Genomic DNA, 13,337 nt, shown 5'->3' with positions numbered 1-13,337 from the left:
TTTACTTTTGGTAGTGTATATATGTCCATGCCACTCTCTCACTTCGTCACAGGGTCTTTTTATGAAAGATATATCTTCTAACTCTCTGGTAGTTGTGGAAAGAGTGAGCAAAATTGAGGTTGGAATGTTGGCTCCTGCCTCTAAAATTGTGTAACCCTGAAAACTTGGCTTCTCCAAGCCTAGTGCTCCCTGTTCTATAAAATGGGAATGCTAGTATTATCAAAGAGTAATTGAGAGGATGGCAGCAGCCCATTTAACTTTTAGACACCTCTAGCTATCAGAGGTTATATTTACATGGAACAAAACTCTGTCTCTCTGTAGTTTTCTAACGTATTTGCTGTACTTCAACGTCCTGAAATTGCATTAGGAAGCTGAAAAATCATCTTAACACTAAGTTTTCACACAGAGTTTAATTTTTGATGTTTATGCAGCAATCTGGGCTTTAACAACTCAATAATAACAATGGTTTATTTTCCCCAAAGATAAATATTGAACACCCAACATATATCAGGCAATGCTATGTGGAAGCTCCCCCAGGCAAAATCAGTCATCAGAGGAGTCACGTATATCCCAGGAACCATCTGCTTTCATGTCCCTGCTGTGCTCAGGTGCAGGCTGGGAGCAGCCTGTGGGAAGTGTGGATTCTGTGCAAATCCAGCAATGGGTTTCAGAGCTCAGCAGATTGTGCCCTTGGTCACTTACACTCCATCTAGCTAGAGGTCTTGGAAGCACCTTGTTCAGGACACCACATCATATGTGTCCACCCTAATCATATGTAACAATAATATTGCTAAAGGGTCTGGTGTACACTTTGTTTCACAGAATAAAAGATAAATGTAAATTTGGCTGTAGGGAAGACAGCAGCTAATAGGAGCTCCTATACGTTTTTCTTTCTTCACATTTCCCCACGCCAGCCCCCTCCTAGCCACCTCCACCTGCATCATAAAAGTATGGTGACACCAGCAACACAGACTGATTAAGACATGCTTTTGCAATGTGGTTGGGCTTCAACCTTCTTCCTGGTTAATTTTCAATACAATACTTAAAGAAATTATATTTGTTTTCAATACTGATCAATTTTCTTTCATTTTTGACTTCTCAATTATCAGGCTGGTGATTTACATCTCCATAACAAAGATACGTGAGCAAGAATTGTGCATCAATATTTTTGCTAAAGTTCTGCAGTCACAAATTTCTGTTCTTCTGTCTTCTCACTTTATGTTTATTCTAAGATGGTTTAAGTCATTTCCTTGAATTATGTAACTTTGTTGTACTTGTTCACAGATTTTAGGTTATAGTACTTATTAAGAAGTGCAATAGAATTTCTTGAAGTCGGCCATGAAAATGGCTACTTACAGTAGCTGTAGATAGTGTTTCTGTAGTTGTATATTACAAGGCTTTGGAGAATCTGCCTCCTGTGACTTTCAAAGATCACCCTTTGAATAAGAAGGACTTATTCTTTAGCTTTGTCCTAATGCCTTCACATTCTGCAACCTTGGGTCAGTCAGCCCCTTATCAGCTGATGTGATTTTACATTTTTGCCTTTATCATTAATCACTCACTTTAAGTTCTCCTTTTGTACTGTTTGCTATTTGCTTCCAAAACAAACATGCTTTCTGTGCTTGTGAGGAAAGGAAAGGAGAAGAGAATTAAAAGAAAATAGTAGGTGGGTTATCAGTTATTTTTTGCTTTATTGCTAATGCTAACTGCTATCATAAAGTTTGGAATTATGATTGAAGTATTCATGAATAATTCATTCAAGGAACTTTTTCTTAAGCCCTAATGAACACTGAATATTTCCAAATATGGTTGGATGATGCTATTAAGTTAAAGGGGAAAACTCTCTCCTAGGAGAGTAGGTTTATCTGCTGTTTCTTCTGAAAATTTGAATGTGGATTTGCATAGTACTAAATATTTTTTTAGCTCTACTATGTTTTCTAAAATAGCTTCTTATTTTTGGAGGGCTTTTTGTCCATTTTGTCAAATATATCAATAAATTTACCTATTTTAACTAATGTAATTTTTAATTTTTATCACTCAGTAGGTAGTAACCAACCATGTGTAAACATGAATGATATATTTTCCTCCTCTACATCACACTTCTTAGCCCCTTTAATAAGAACCTTTATAAAAATAAGATCATGAACCCTGGGTAATGTATTTTAGTTGCAACAAAAATTCCTAAGTTAATTAATTATGAGATGACTGTACACCAGACATAGAACTTCATGACACCATGCAGTATTAAAATACTGAAATAGCGGCTGGTTCTTTCTAAAAAGTATGGCCATTTAAATCACCTAAATAACGGCCTCTGAAATTACAGAATTTAAAAATTATATTTTTTCTACCTGATAATTGGATAAGAGATTGGAAATTAATATAACCTTCCAGGGGCTGAGAGATTCCTGGGGGTGTTTTTACTTCCTTTTCTTGTTTGTGTTGATTTTCACTATAATGGATCAAGGAATTTCTTTTAGCTTCTGGACTTTTCTAGAAGTGCGCTAAGTTTTGGGTATTGGTTTTATAGTAAGGGACCTATAACACAAATTGTTTTTTTCAATAAGTAAAAGCCTTTGTCAAACTTCTCTGTGATTTAGCCATGCATGTTTCAGAAGGTCACATATACTAACTTTTGTACAAGGTGAAGTTTACTCAGAAGGTCAAAAGGCATGCCAGAACAAATAGAAAGCATTTTATTTCATTTTAACTACATCTCTTTAAAAAAAAGAAAAAGTGTTTATTTAATGGATATGATCACATGACTGTCAAATTAGTCCTTTCTTTTTTTTTTTTTTTACACATATCAGCTCACAAGCACGTACCTTTTAAGGTCTGTGGCCTGTTTCTGTTTAAAAAAATAATAATAGTAAAAGTACACAATAAAGCAAATGAGAAAACTTTTGCTGCCCTATTTTCACCACAGAATACTGTAAATTAAGATAATTCTGGTTCTCTGATGTTCTAGAGTCAAATCAGGGAATTTCTAAACTCAAACTGTTAAAATAAGTTTACAGTTAAGATACAAAGGAAAGAAAGAAAACTTCCTTATCTCATTATTCTCAAATGTTAGTAACATTATTTTATCTCACATGAAAATCAAAATATGAGAGACATTGCTTTTGGGGCATGAGGTAAATAACGTAATTATGCAGACAAAAGTGAACTACTCAAATAATACCAATATATCATCGTATCTACACGTGAAATGAATTCAAAATTGTGTATTTCAGTGGTAGTCACTGAAGCAAAAAATTACGTGTAGTAAGATGTTATGTCCTTAAACATGTTAACTTTATTATATAAATTTTCCTTATTGTGGTGTAATAATACCAGTAATTTTGTAAAATATATTTTAATATTGATTCCAAATTCAAATAAATTTAGTTGTCACTACCAGGAAGTTCTTCACATATATTATAGAATTGACAAATTTTCATGAGATATTTACTAAATGAAACAGTTATATGTGCATAGTCTGCTTTTTATAGACTTGGAACTTCCACAGTAAGCAGATTGACTGCCAGTCTGAAATTCCTTCCGTTTTAGACTACAATGACAAAATTCTCTGGTCAAACCAGGTAACGTTGCAAGCGCTATTTCAGTGACATTGTATTATCTCTGTTCTCTCCTCTTAGTCTTTGCTCCTGTGAAATATATTTCAATAATCTTTGCACTACACCATACTCTAAAACAATCTGATTTCTCTGGATCATATCTAAAAGTTGATTAATTATAATGGTTAATAATAAGACAAAAAGGACTTATGTACATAAATAAATCTCATATTTTTCAAGTCAGGAATAAGCAAGGATCTAATATTTATTCATCTACATAAACTAATATTTTTCACTGTTTCAAGTACCAACTATTAATAATAATAATAGTTCTTATTATATTCTTCTTTTTCTCTTATTTTGTTGCCAAACACTATGCTAGTATTTTACAAAATATTAACTGACTTAATTTAGTAGTCATGATTCTGAGTTAAATACTACTACATCCCCTTTTTTTTCCAGGTAAGGGGATCGGACAGAGAAGTCAAAAACTTGTCTTAAGGTCTATATAATCAAAGAACATACAAAGAATTGATGGTCAAATTTTGACAATCTTTTACAAATTTTTCTGATTTATTGTTAGAGCTTAATAATCTTACTGAAATTCTCTTCAGTTTTCAAATTAATACATTTAATGTAAATAGCCTTAATGTATTTATGTAAAAATTTCAAGTTATTGATTTATAAACATACACATACACACACATTTATTTATTATCCTACCAAAAGTGGAAAGAAAAGTCTCACAAAAGTTAAAGACAAGTTATTGTTTGTTTTTAAGTCCCAGATACTTTGGGCTGAAGTGAATCGCTTTGACGTTTCCACAGGAATTCCTCTACACTTTGGGAAGTATGACTTAGGACAGAAAAATATAAAGGCAGGCACAAATAAAGGCCGGCACCATAGTTATGACGGGTTAGTGGTGATACGAAGTAATTTAACTAAACAGTCTGTCCATATTTAAGGAGGGCCTTGAAATAAAACCTTGGAGATTTAGAAAAGGCAAACAGCAATTTCAGCCAGTGCAATAGAAAGCTACATGCTATCAAGTCTTTCAGAGATGGAGTTGGATACCTTTTTCATTTTTCTTTTTATTATGCATCTCGATATTTAGGTGATTATTCTTTCTTTCTTTTAGGAGTCACTCTTAAGATGTGATGCTTTCCTGTGAAACCTTAGACACAGGAATCTTGGAAACCAAAGGACTCTAGGACTCTGTGCCAATAGAGCTGCTTTGTGAGTACCCTCAGTGTATAATAACGTTTTCTTCTGTCTGAGTCATTCTAAGTCATGCCGCTTGTGGAAATGGTGGATCTTAATGTGAACGGGAATGTTAGCTTGGCTGGTGTTTAAATCCATTTTCAAAAATAGAATGGATTTTAAAGTTAGCACTTGTAGCTTTTAGTCCTTCTATGAGTCTGTATTCTGTGTGATCTTGGTCAAGAGATTAAGCTTCAGTTTCTCTGTATATAAAATAGAGCTAAATATACAGACTTCCTTCACTGAAAGGATATTATAAAAATGATAAATTTCAATAATAATAATTATATTATGTTATTATTACTAATACGAATGCAGGTTTTAAAATAAAGGTGGAGGCTTTAGGTATATACTTTTATTATTATCTTTGTCATTTTCACCCTTTAAAAAATAACTATATTTTGAAAAATGCTTATGTTGGGAGTTCTCATATTCATATTTTATTTATATTGATACATATTCTTTTTACTCACAAAGATTTAATCTAATTTGACCCTCAAAACAATCCTGGTATAAAGAAGGTCAGGTATTATTATCCCCACTGTGCAGATGAGGAAACTGACCCTCAGCACTGTCAGTGTCTTGTTCAAGACTGTATAACTAGTAACAGAGAGAATTTGAAGTCAGATGTTCTTATAACCAGTCCATGCTCTTTTCAAAAACTATATTTAATTGGCCAAATTTCCTTTTTTGCATTTGGATTGCTACATACTTTATATTAAGAGTATTGTGATAAATTTACAAAGTTGTATCACCTGTTTGTCAAGAACAGTTCCTAGACCAACTGTATGGTTATATTCTGCCTTCATTCTCACGTTCATGAACACATCTTCGTATGTCCAGGTGGTAGGCAGAATAGTGGCTCCCCACATCCTAATCCCTTCACCCTGTGAATGTTATGTTGCATGGCAAGGGAGAAGTAAGGCTGCTATTCAGATGACCTTGTGATTATCCTGGATTGTATGTGTGGGCCCAATGTAATCACCAGGGGCCTGAGAAATGAGAGAAATAGCAGCATGAAAAGGATTCAGCCCAGTGTTGGTGCTTTGAAGATGGAGGAATGCAGCCACAGTCAAGGAATGTGGGTGGCTTTTAGGAATTAGAAAAGGCAAGGAAACAGATTGTTCCCTTGGCCTCCCCCTAACATCCTGATTTTAGCCCAGTGAGATTTCTGACCTCCAGAACTATGAGATAATAAATTTGCATTGTTTTAAGCCAGTAAATTTGTGGTAGTTTATTACAGCAGCGATAAGAAGCTAATACAACCTGACACTGTGAGATTAGGTGACAAAGCTTGCGAGTAGAGTGGTTTATGCCAGCGTGACTGAAGTCAGTCATGGGGGGATTTGCCTCTTTGATGTGTTCATTTTTTTGTCCCATGCTAAGCATATAACTGTTGAAGTAGGTTGCAATATGTCATATGGTTCCTTTTGGATACATGGTTTACTAAGGGAACTGACTTGTCCTTGCCTATTCCTTATTAGTTAAGAGCACAGACTATGGATCCTGAGTATATGAGTTCATATCCTGGCTCTGATTCTTACTGCAGGCATACTTCGTTTTACTGCATTTTACTTTATTGAGATTCCCAGATATTGCATTTTTTTTCAAATTGAAGATTTGTGGCAACCCTGCATCAAGCAAGCCTAGGCACCATTTTTCCAACAGCATTTGCTCACTTTGTAACTCTGTGTCACATATTGGTAGTTTTTGTAATATTTCAAACTCTTCACCAGCAATACGGATTACAACTCACTAAAGGCTCAGATGATGATCAGAATTTTTTAGCAATGAAGTAGTTTTTAATTAAGGGATGTACATTTTTTAAGACATAATGCTATTATTGCACACTTAATGGACTACAGTATAGTGTAAACGTAACTTTTAAGTGTGCTAGGACAGCAAAAAATTTATGTAACTTGCTTTATTTTAATATTCGCTTTATTATGGTGGTCTGGAACTGAATCTGCAATATTGCTGAGGTATGCGTGTAATTACGATCTGCCAGAGCATTCGACTTTTCACCTGTGAAGCAAAGACAGTAAAAAGCATCTTTTTCATAGGGCTGCTGTGAGAATGAACTGTGTTAATTTATGTTATGTACTTAGAACAGTATTTGGCACATAGTAGGAGCTATATAAATATTAGCTATTGTTATTATTATTACTTTTATTCCTCAAATACTGTATTCTCTAGAGTCACAGTCTTTGTTTTCATGGAGAGACAGGAGAGTGTCCAAAATCTTGGGGGGAATGCTTTTGGGGTAGAAGCATTTTAATGAAACTAAATTCTGTCAATTTCATAATTTACTATCTAACATAATTAAAAAAAATTATATATATTTGATAACATTTAATATATTTAAAAATAACATATATTTTACTTTTCTTTTTTCTTTTTTTAATTGAGGTATAGTTGATGTATAATATATAAGTTTAAATGTACAAAATAGTGATTCACAATTTTTAAAAGTTATATACTCCATTTATCATTATTATAAAATAGATTAAAACCTTTTACTTTTAAATAACTCCCTTCCTTGTCTGCTCTCATTATCACAAACATGTAGATGGGGCAAATTTTGCATATTCTATAATAATTCACGTCATTTGTCTTTCTATTTTAGACTCTATTGTGAGTCTTTAGGTTTGTTTTGATGTCACTGTTTAAGCATGCAGATTTCTTGGTACTAGGAAAAGTATGCAGCACCCTGTAAAAAAGGGTCTTAGATTTTTAAAAAAATACTTTGCAAGTGAGAAAAACCTAGTCTGAATTTTCAGACATTCTATGAAGAGAGGAGCCTCTGAACTGAATGAATAGAAATTGCTACTTCATTCACTGTGTCTGGCAGTGGTGTGGTGGATCTTCTAAAGGCCTGGTAGGAGCATATATTTGATTAACTTTTTAGACTGTGGGCACAGTAGCTATATTGCAAGGTACAATATATTAATTAATTCAGCCAACATATGTTACACACCTCCCAATGTCAACAGATAAATGATGTCTGTTCAAGGCTTTCCCAAGACAGTGGGGAAGAACTGATGATCCCTGAAATAGCATCAATTCTAGTAGTACAGTTAGGCAGGGATGCAGGATCTGTTTATTCCATCTACCGCCCTACACACGGAGGCCAGTAGCAGCATGCCATGATTTCTTACATAGTTTTTAATCATGCATTGTCCTTATGGAATAGCTTGTCTCTGCCTGTTTTCTGACTCCCTAGGTTTTCTCTGGTAATTGGATACTTAAAAACTATATCACAGACCTATTGAATATGTGGTTTAAAAACACACCAATAATCACATTGTGTGCTTTTAATTAAATGTTATTTCTATTTTCCCTCAAATTTATTTGGCATCTTTGTGGTGTCCTTTAGTCTGTTTCTTCAACTTCTAATTTACAGCCTCACTCCTCCTACGCTTTCTTTGTGGTGTCCTTTAGTCTGTTTCTTCAACTTCTAACAGCCTCACTCCTCCTACACTTCACTAATTGGCATCTCATTTGCCTGCATATAGTTAAAAATCACAGAAAATTGGGAGGGGCTTTCCCCAAGGCACTTAACTATGTGGAAATATATAGATCTTTGTGTGACCTCAGAAACTTTTGAACACTGAACATACAAAGGATATCACTCTTTCTTAACTCTGCTTTAATTTTAATCTGAGATTTGACAGAAGGGTAGCAGAAAAAAAGAAATTATTTGAATAAAAGAAGTCACTGGAATGAGTCAGTGGAAGGTTTCAAGAAAATTACATACCAAATACCTTGTCATGTCTTCTTTACCTCTATATGCCTTTCTACCTTGAAATCACATCAAGCAATCAGTAGGGAGGTAAGCTGAGCACACTCCACAGTATTCTCCCATTAAAACTAATGCCACTTACTCACTCACTGTGTCCTCATTTCTTTTACATAGACTGTGGATTCTGGGGGTTGATGTTAATGCTGAGAGCAAATATTCAGGCTGAATTGGCATATATTTTTGGCCGTCTCTTTAACCCAATTTTTAAATTAAATATTTAGTCTTCATCATTCACGTTATACTCCAGAAATAATGAATTGAGAATTCCTGTTAAGAGTAAATCACTCACCTTTGCTAATGTATCCATGAAAAATGTGGTTAATAATGTGTACATTGGTTTCAGATACAGGGAATATTTCTAAGATATTAAATTCTGATAATCAAATCCTAACATTGCTTAACAGCTTTATGATGTTATGGCAGATGCCCTGAGCAGATAATTTTATGATTATGGTTCTTATCTATAATATGCGAATGTATATGTAGAGATGAGTTAAATCACACAAGATTCTACAGTATATGACAACTCTCATAATACTTTATATCTCTATTTTAGGTTTAATAATTAGGCCTTGTTAAGTGTGTATGAATCTATTTTCCATCATGGAAGAGTGACTATTTGAGAAAAGAGAACCTGTTTTATTTATCTTGGCATTCCTACTATTCATAACATAATACCTTTTGTATGCTAACTGCTTCCTAAACGTTGGTTAAATTGATTAATTAACACAAGGGAAAAATAGATTGGGCTATCCCTTTGACTCATTCATTTAATTATTAAAATTGATGCTAACCTGGAGAATGTGGCTTGGCTATGTGGTCAAATGGAGTTTCTAATTGAACTTTTCTCCAAAATTTAGGCTTTCCCTTTGTAGGAGCACAGCCTGCCCTAGTATATACATGGTATAAACCAGACCAGAATGCAGTTCCTCTGTAGGAAGGCACATAGGGAAAAGAGAGTGCCCAGAAATGTCTGTCCTAAGCTTGCATAGTTTGTTTGTTTGTTTTCTTTTTCCAAATTCAGCAATCAGATGTGGAACAGACTGAAGTGTTTTTTTACCAGAAGTGTCTCGGTAAGGAAACATGAAGCCAGTAGGTAGGTGAGAAGCCTGAGACTCAGAGGGGTTAGGTACTTTGTTCAAGGTCAGAAGTCAAGTGTAGGTCTGAACCTAAGTTTTCTAACACTAAATCAAATACTTTTTTAAAAAAGAATCCTCTAGAATAGGGTGAAGAAGGACAGCAAGGAGTTATGCTGTCCACCACAGTAGGAAATAGCTGGTTCCCCAGGGGGAGGAAGCCTAATGAGTAGGCTGGGTCTCATCACAGGGCCAAACAAAGGCAAAGAAGGTCCATGTGCTCTGTCTGTTGCTGAGGAGGACACCAAGAGAGTCGAGCCCACGCAGGGAAACCAGAGACAAATAAAATAATTGAAGCCATAGGATTTTCATCAAGCCCTAGGGTGTGGTGGTGACGCCTATGAACTTTACCTTTGTCATATGACTTCACATTACTTTTCTTTTTTTCCAGCTCTACTGAGATGTACTAATTGACCTAAAACATTGTGTAAGTTTAAGGTGTACACTGTAATGATTTGATACACATATATATTGTGAAATTATTGTCATAATAAGGTTAGTTAACACATCTACCACCTCACATAATTGTCATTTTGTTGTTGATATGGTGAGAACATTAAAGCTCTACTCGCCCAGCAACTTTCAAGAATACAATATGGTATTCTTAACTATAGTCACCATGCTGTACTTATTCACCAAACCTTATTCATCTTATAACTGAAAGTTTGTACTCTTTGACCACCGTCTCCTCATTTTCCCTAGCCCTCAGCCCCTGGCAACCGCCATCCTACTATCTGTTTCTGTGAGTTTGATTCCACATATATGTGACATCACACTGTATTTGTCTTTATCTGTCTGACTTATTTCACTTAGCATATTGCCTTCAAGGTCCATCTATGTTGTCACAAAAGGCAGAATTTCAGTCTTTTTTACGGCTGAATAGTATCTAATGTACACGTATAATATCTATACCACATTTTCTTTATCCATTCACTTCTACATCTTGGCTGGTTTGAATAATGCTGCAGTGAACTTGGGTGTGCAGATATCTCTTCCAGATAGTAATTTCATATTCTCGGGATGTACACCTAGAGGTGGGACTGCTGTATCATACAGTAGTTCTATTTCTAATTTTTTGAGGAACCTCCATATTGTTCTCCATAGCGGCTACACGGATTTACATTTCCACCAACAGTGTGCGAGGACTCCCTTTTTCCAGCATTTGTTATCTCTGGTCTTTTTGAAAATAGCCATTCTACTTTTTAAATTTATATGTCATGGTAACAACAATTGAAGATTTTATACTTTCATTTAAAGTAAGTTTAACACGTCTAAAAGTTTTTGTTAACTTTTACTAAGGATATAAACTTATTTTGAGGTGTGGAAAAATCTCATACCCGGTGAGATGTGACTGGGCCAGTAGATGTAATGTTGCCTTAAGCTCTATTTACTCATATCTTATATTAATGTCTAATGCCTTTGTAGAATTTTTTTTAAAACCAGGAGAAATAATGGCTTCTAATTTACTAATGGCAGTGAAAAGGCAAAGCACATTAAAACTCCAATGTTAGTATTACTGACTATAGTAATAGATGGAAACTACACACTTGATCATATTATCTTATAACATATCCCCCAGGTATGTGTGTGTGTGTGTGTGTGTGTGTGTGTGTGTGTGTGTGTGTATGTGTGCACAAAGATAGCTGTGGGGTATGAGGGTTGGAAAGCAGCAGTGAGGAGTTATTGACCACTGTGCCATGGTCTGAACTTGTACTAACTGTCCAATTTAGGCAAAGATACTGAGGCTTTACTCAAGTAGAGAAATCAGATGCTGGTATAACAATTGGAAAGCTACCAAATTTATTGAAATAAAATGGTACCTGTGGGAAAGAAGGGAAGGAGATGGATTTGAGTCCTTGTGGAAGTAGACTCTACCAGGATTGGTAATCTGATTTGATGTTTGAGGAGGGGAGACAGTATTGGTGACTCTGACTTTGAGCTGAGTCACTGGCAGATGCTGCTGCGTTTACTAGAAAGCTGTGAGGCCATGTGCACGCTGAGGGCAATGGCAGGGAGCTAAGAGGAGTCAGAGGTTCTGAGCTAGAAGGGTATTTCCAAAGTACTCTCTCTCTGAATGTGTTTCCTGTATTGGCTGAATATAGTAAGATCTATTAATTGGGTAACAGTCAAAGAAGGAAGGGTCTTAAATGTTCCCTATACTCAAATCATGCTTCCAATAATTCTGTTCTATTAGTGAGCCACTGTCATCAGCAAAAAGAGGGAAATCTGTTGAAATGGTAGAATACCTCTATATTATACGTTTAGGACCTCTTTGATCCCATTATATTTTCCTGTGGTATTTTGAAACCATAAAGGAATTATTTTATGCAAGCAAATTTAACTAAAGACTTATTTTCCTTTTATGCTTATCAAGGTTAAAAAAAAAAGGATTTCTTTTTACATTATAACTCCAAAGGATAATTAACTCAATAAATTTGGGTTGTTTTCTTCTATTATATGCTGATTTCAAACTCCATTATAATTCTAGAATTCAGAAAATAATGGGATCACAGTCAATTATGCTAAATGAATGTTAAGATTAGAGTACTCTTTCCAGGAAAAGAATAGGAAAAAACATTTATCCAAATGAGAAAAGCAATCCATTAAAAGATTCCCATTGTGTTTGTGAGGTGTTTGATTAGTCTTTTGACTAGTTCACTGCTTTTCCTCACCCAAATATCTATATCTGAGCTTTCCGCCTTGCAGAATTTCTTGCAATTTTTACTCAGATGAAAAACTTGGGTTTTCCCCACGAACTCAGTTTTCACTCCTTAGTCATAATGCGAAAAACATCAAAATCTCACAAGGGAAATGTGCGAATGCTGCATAGAACTTGGGAATAATGTTATAAACAAATTCATTGCCAGGAACTCATTGTCATATTTCAAAGGCAGAATTAATAACCTGTTCCAAGAGCACACATGCTGTTTATCAAGGTTTTCCTCTGAGACCGTTTCCTCTCTCTCTCTCTCTCTCTCATCCCCGAATTATTGAAGAATTTTGGAAACTGGAATTTTAAAAAAAACCTCACATTACCACATTTTTGGAATTACTTTGAGAATTTGTAACCTTGGCAAAGGTTAGTCACCTTCAGCCATTTTCTCCCCCGGCTCATGGTGTTCAAGTCTGTTTTGCATTTGGCTTTTCTTTCTCAAAGGTTTATGTAATAAACATCACTGTCTTTGAATAGTAATTTCTTAAGAATTTAATATTGTAACAATAAGCAAAATCATACAAAATAAGTACAAAATGTATTGTTCACACTCCTGCCAATTCTAATTTTTTTTAGATCTTACGTTATCAGGTTATTTTCTTGATAACGTAATTTGTACATATCAATCTTAGAATATATCTTTGCATTTCTCTTTTTATTTAACTTTAGAACTTTTTGTAATAATACTAAGTAAAAATATTAATCACACATATGAGAGCTTTTTAAATTCAGCATTCTTGGTATAATTAATGGCCTGTTTGCTTAATAAAGTTAATAATCATTTATTTGCATAGAATTAAGTCTTATTGTCATTTGGCTTTATATAAAAGTAGTTGAGGGCTTCCCTGGTGGCGCAGTGGTTGAGAGTC

General features: G+C 34.7%; 1 protein-coding gene across 2 annotated transcripts in view; it reads left to right on the top strand.

Moving 5' to 3' along the window:
• Positions 1–13,337, top strand: part of SLC16A7 (solute carrier family 16 member 7) — a 184,942-nt gene that overhangs the window by 56,699 nt on the left and 114,906 nt on the right. For both annotated transcript variants that reach the window (XM_007111953.3, XM_007111954.3), the window contains exon 2: positions 4,696–4,793. The gene's annotated coding sequence lies outside the window, so the exon portion shown is untranslated. The remainder of the gene's footprint in view (positions 1–4,695; positions 4,794–13,337) is intronic.

This window comes from Physeter macrocephalus, chromosome 6 (assembly GCF_002837175.3).
Source record: "Physeter macrocephalus isolate SW-GA chromosome 6, ASM283717v5, whole genome shotgun sequence".
NCBI classification, from domain to species: Eukaryota; Metazoa; Chordata; class Mammalia; order Artiodactyla; family Physeteridae; genus Physeter; species Physeter macrocephalus.
The sequence above is the reverse complement of the archived record's forward strand: the minus strand, read 5'-3'. Positions and strand labels throughout refer to the sequence as shown.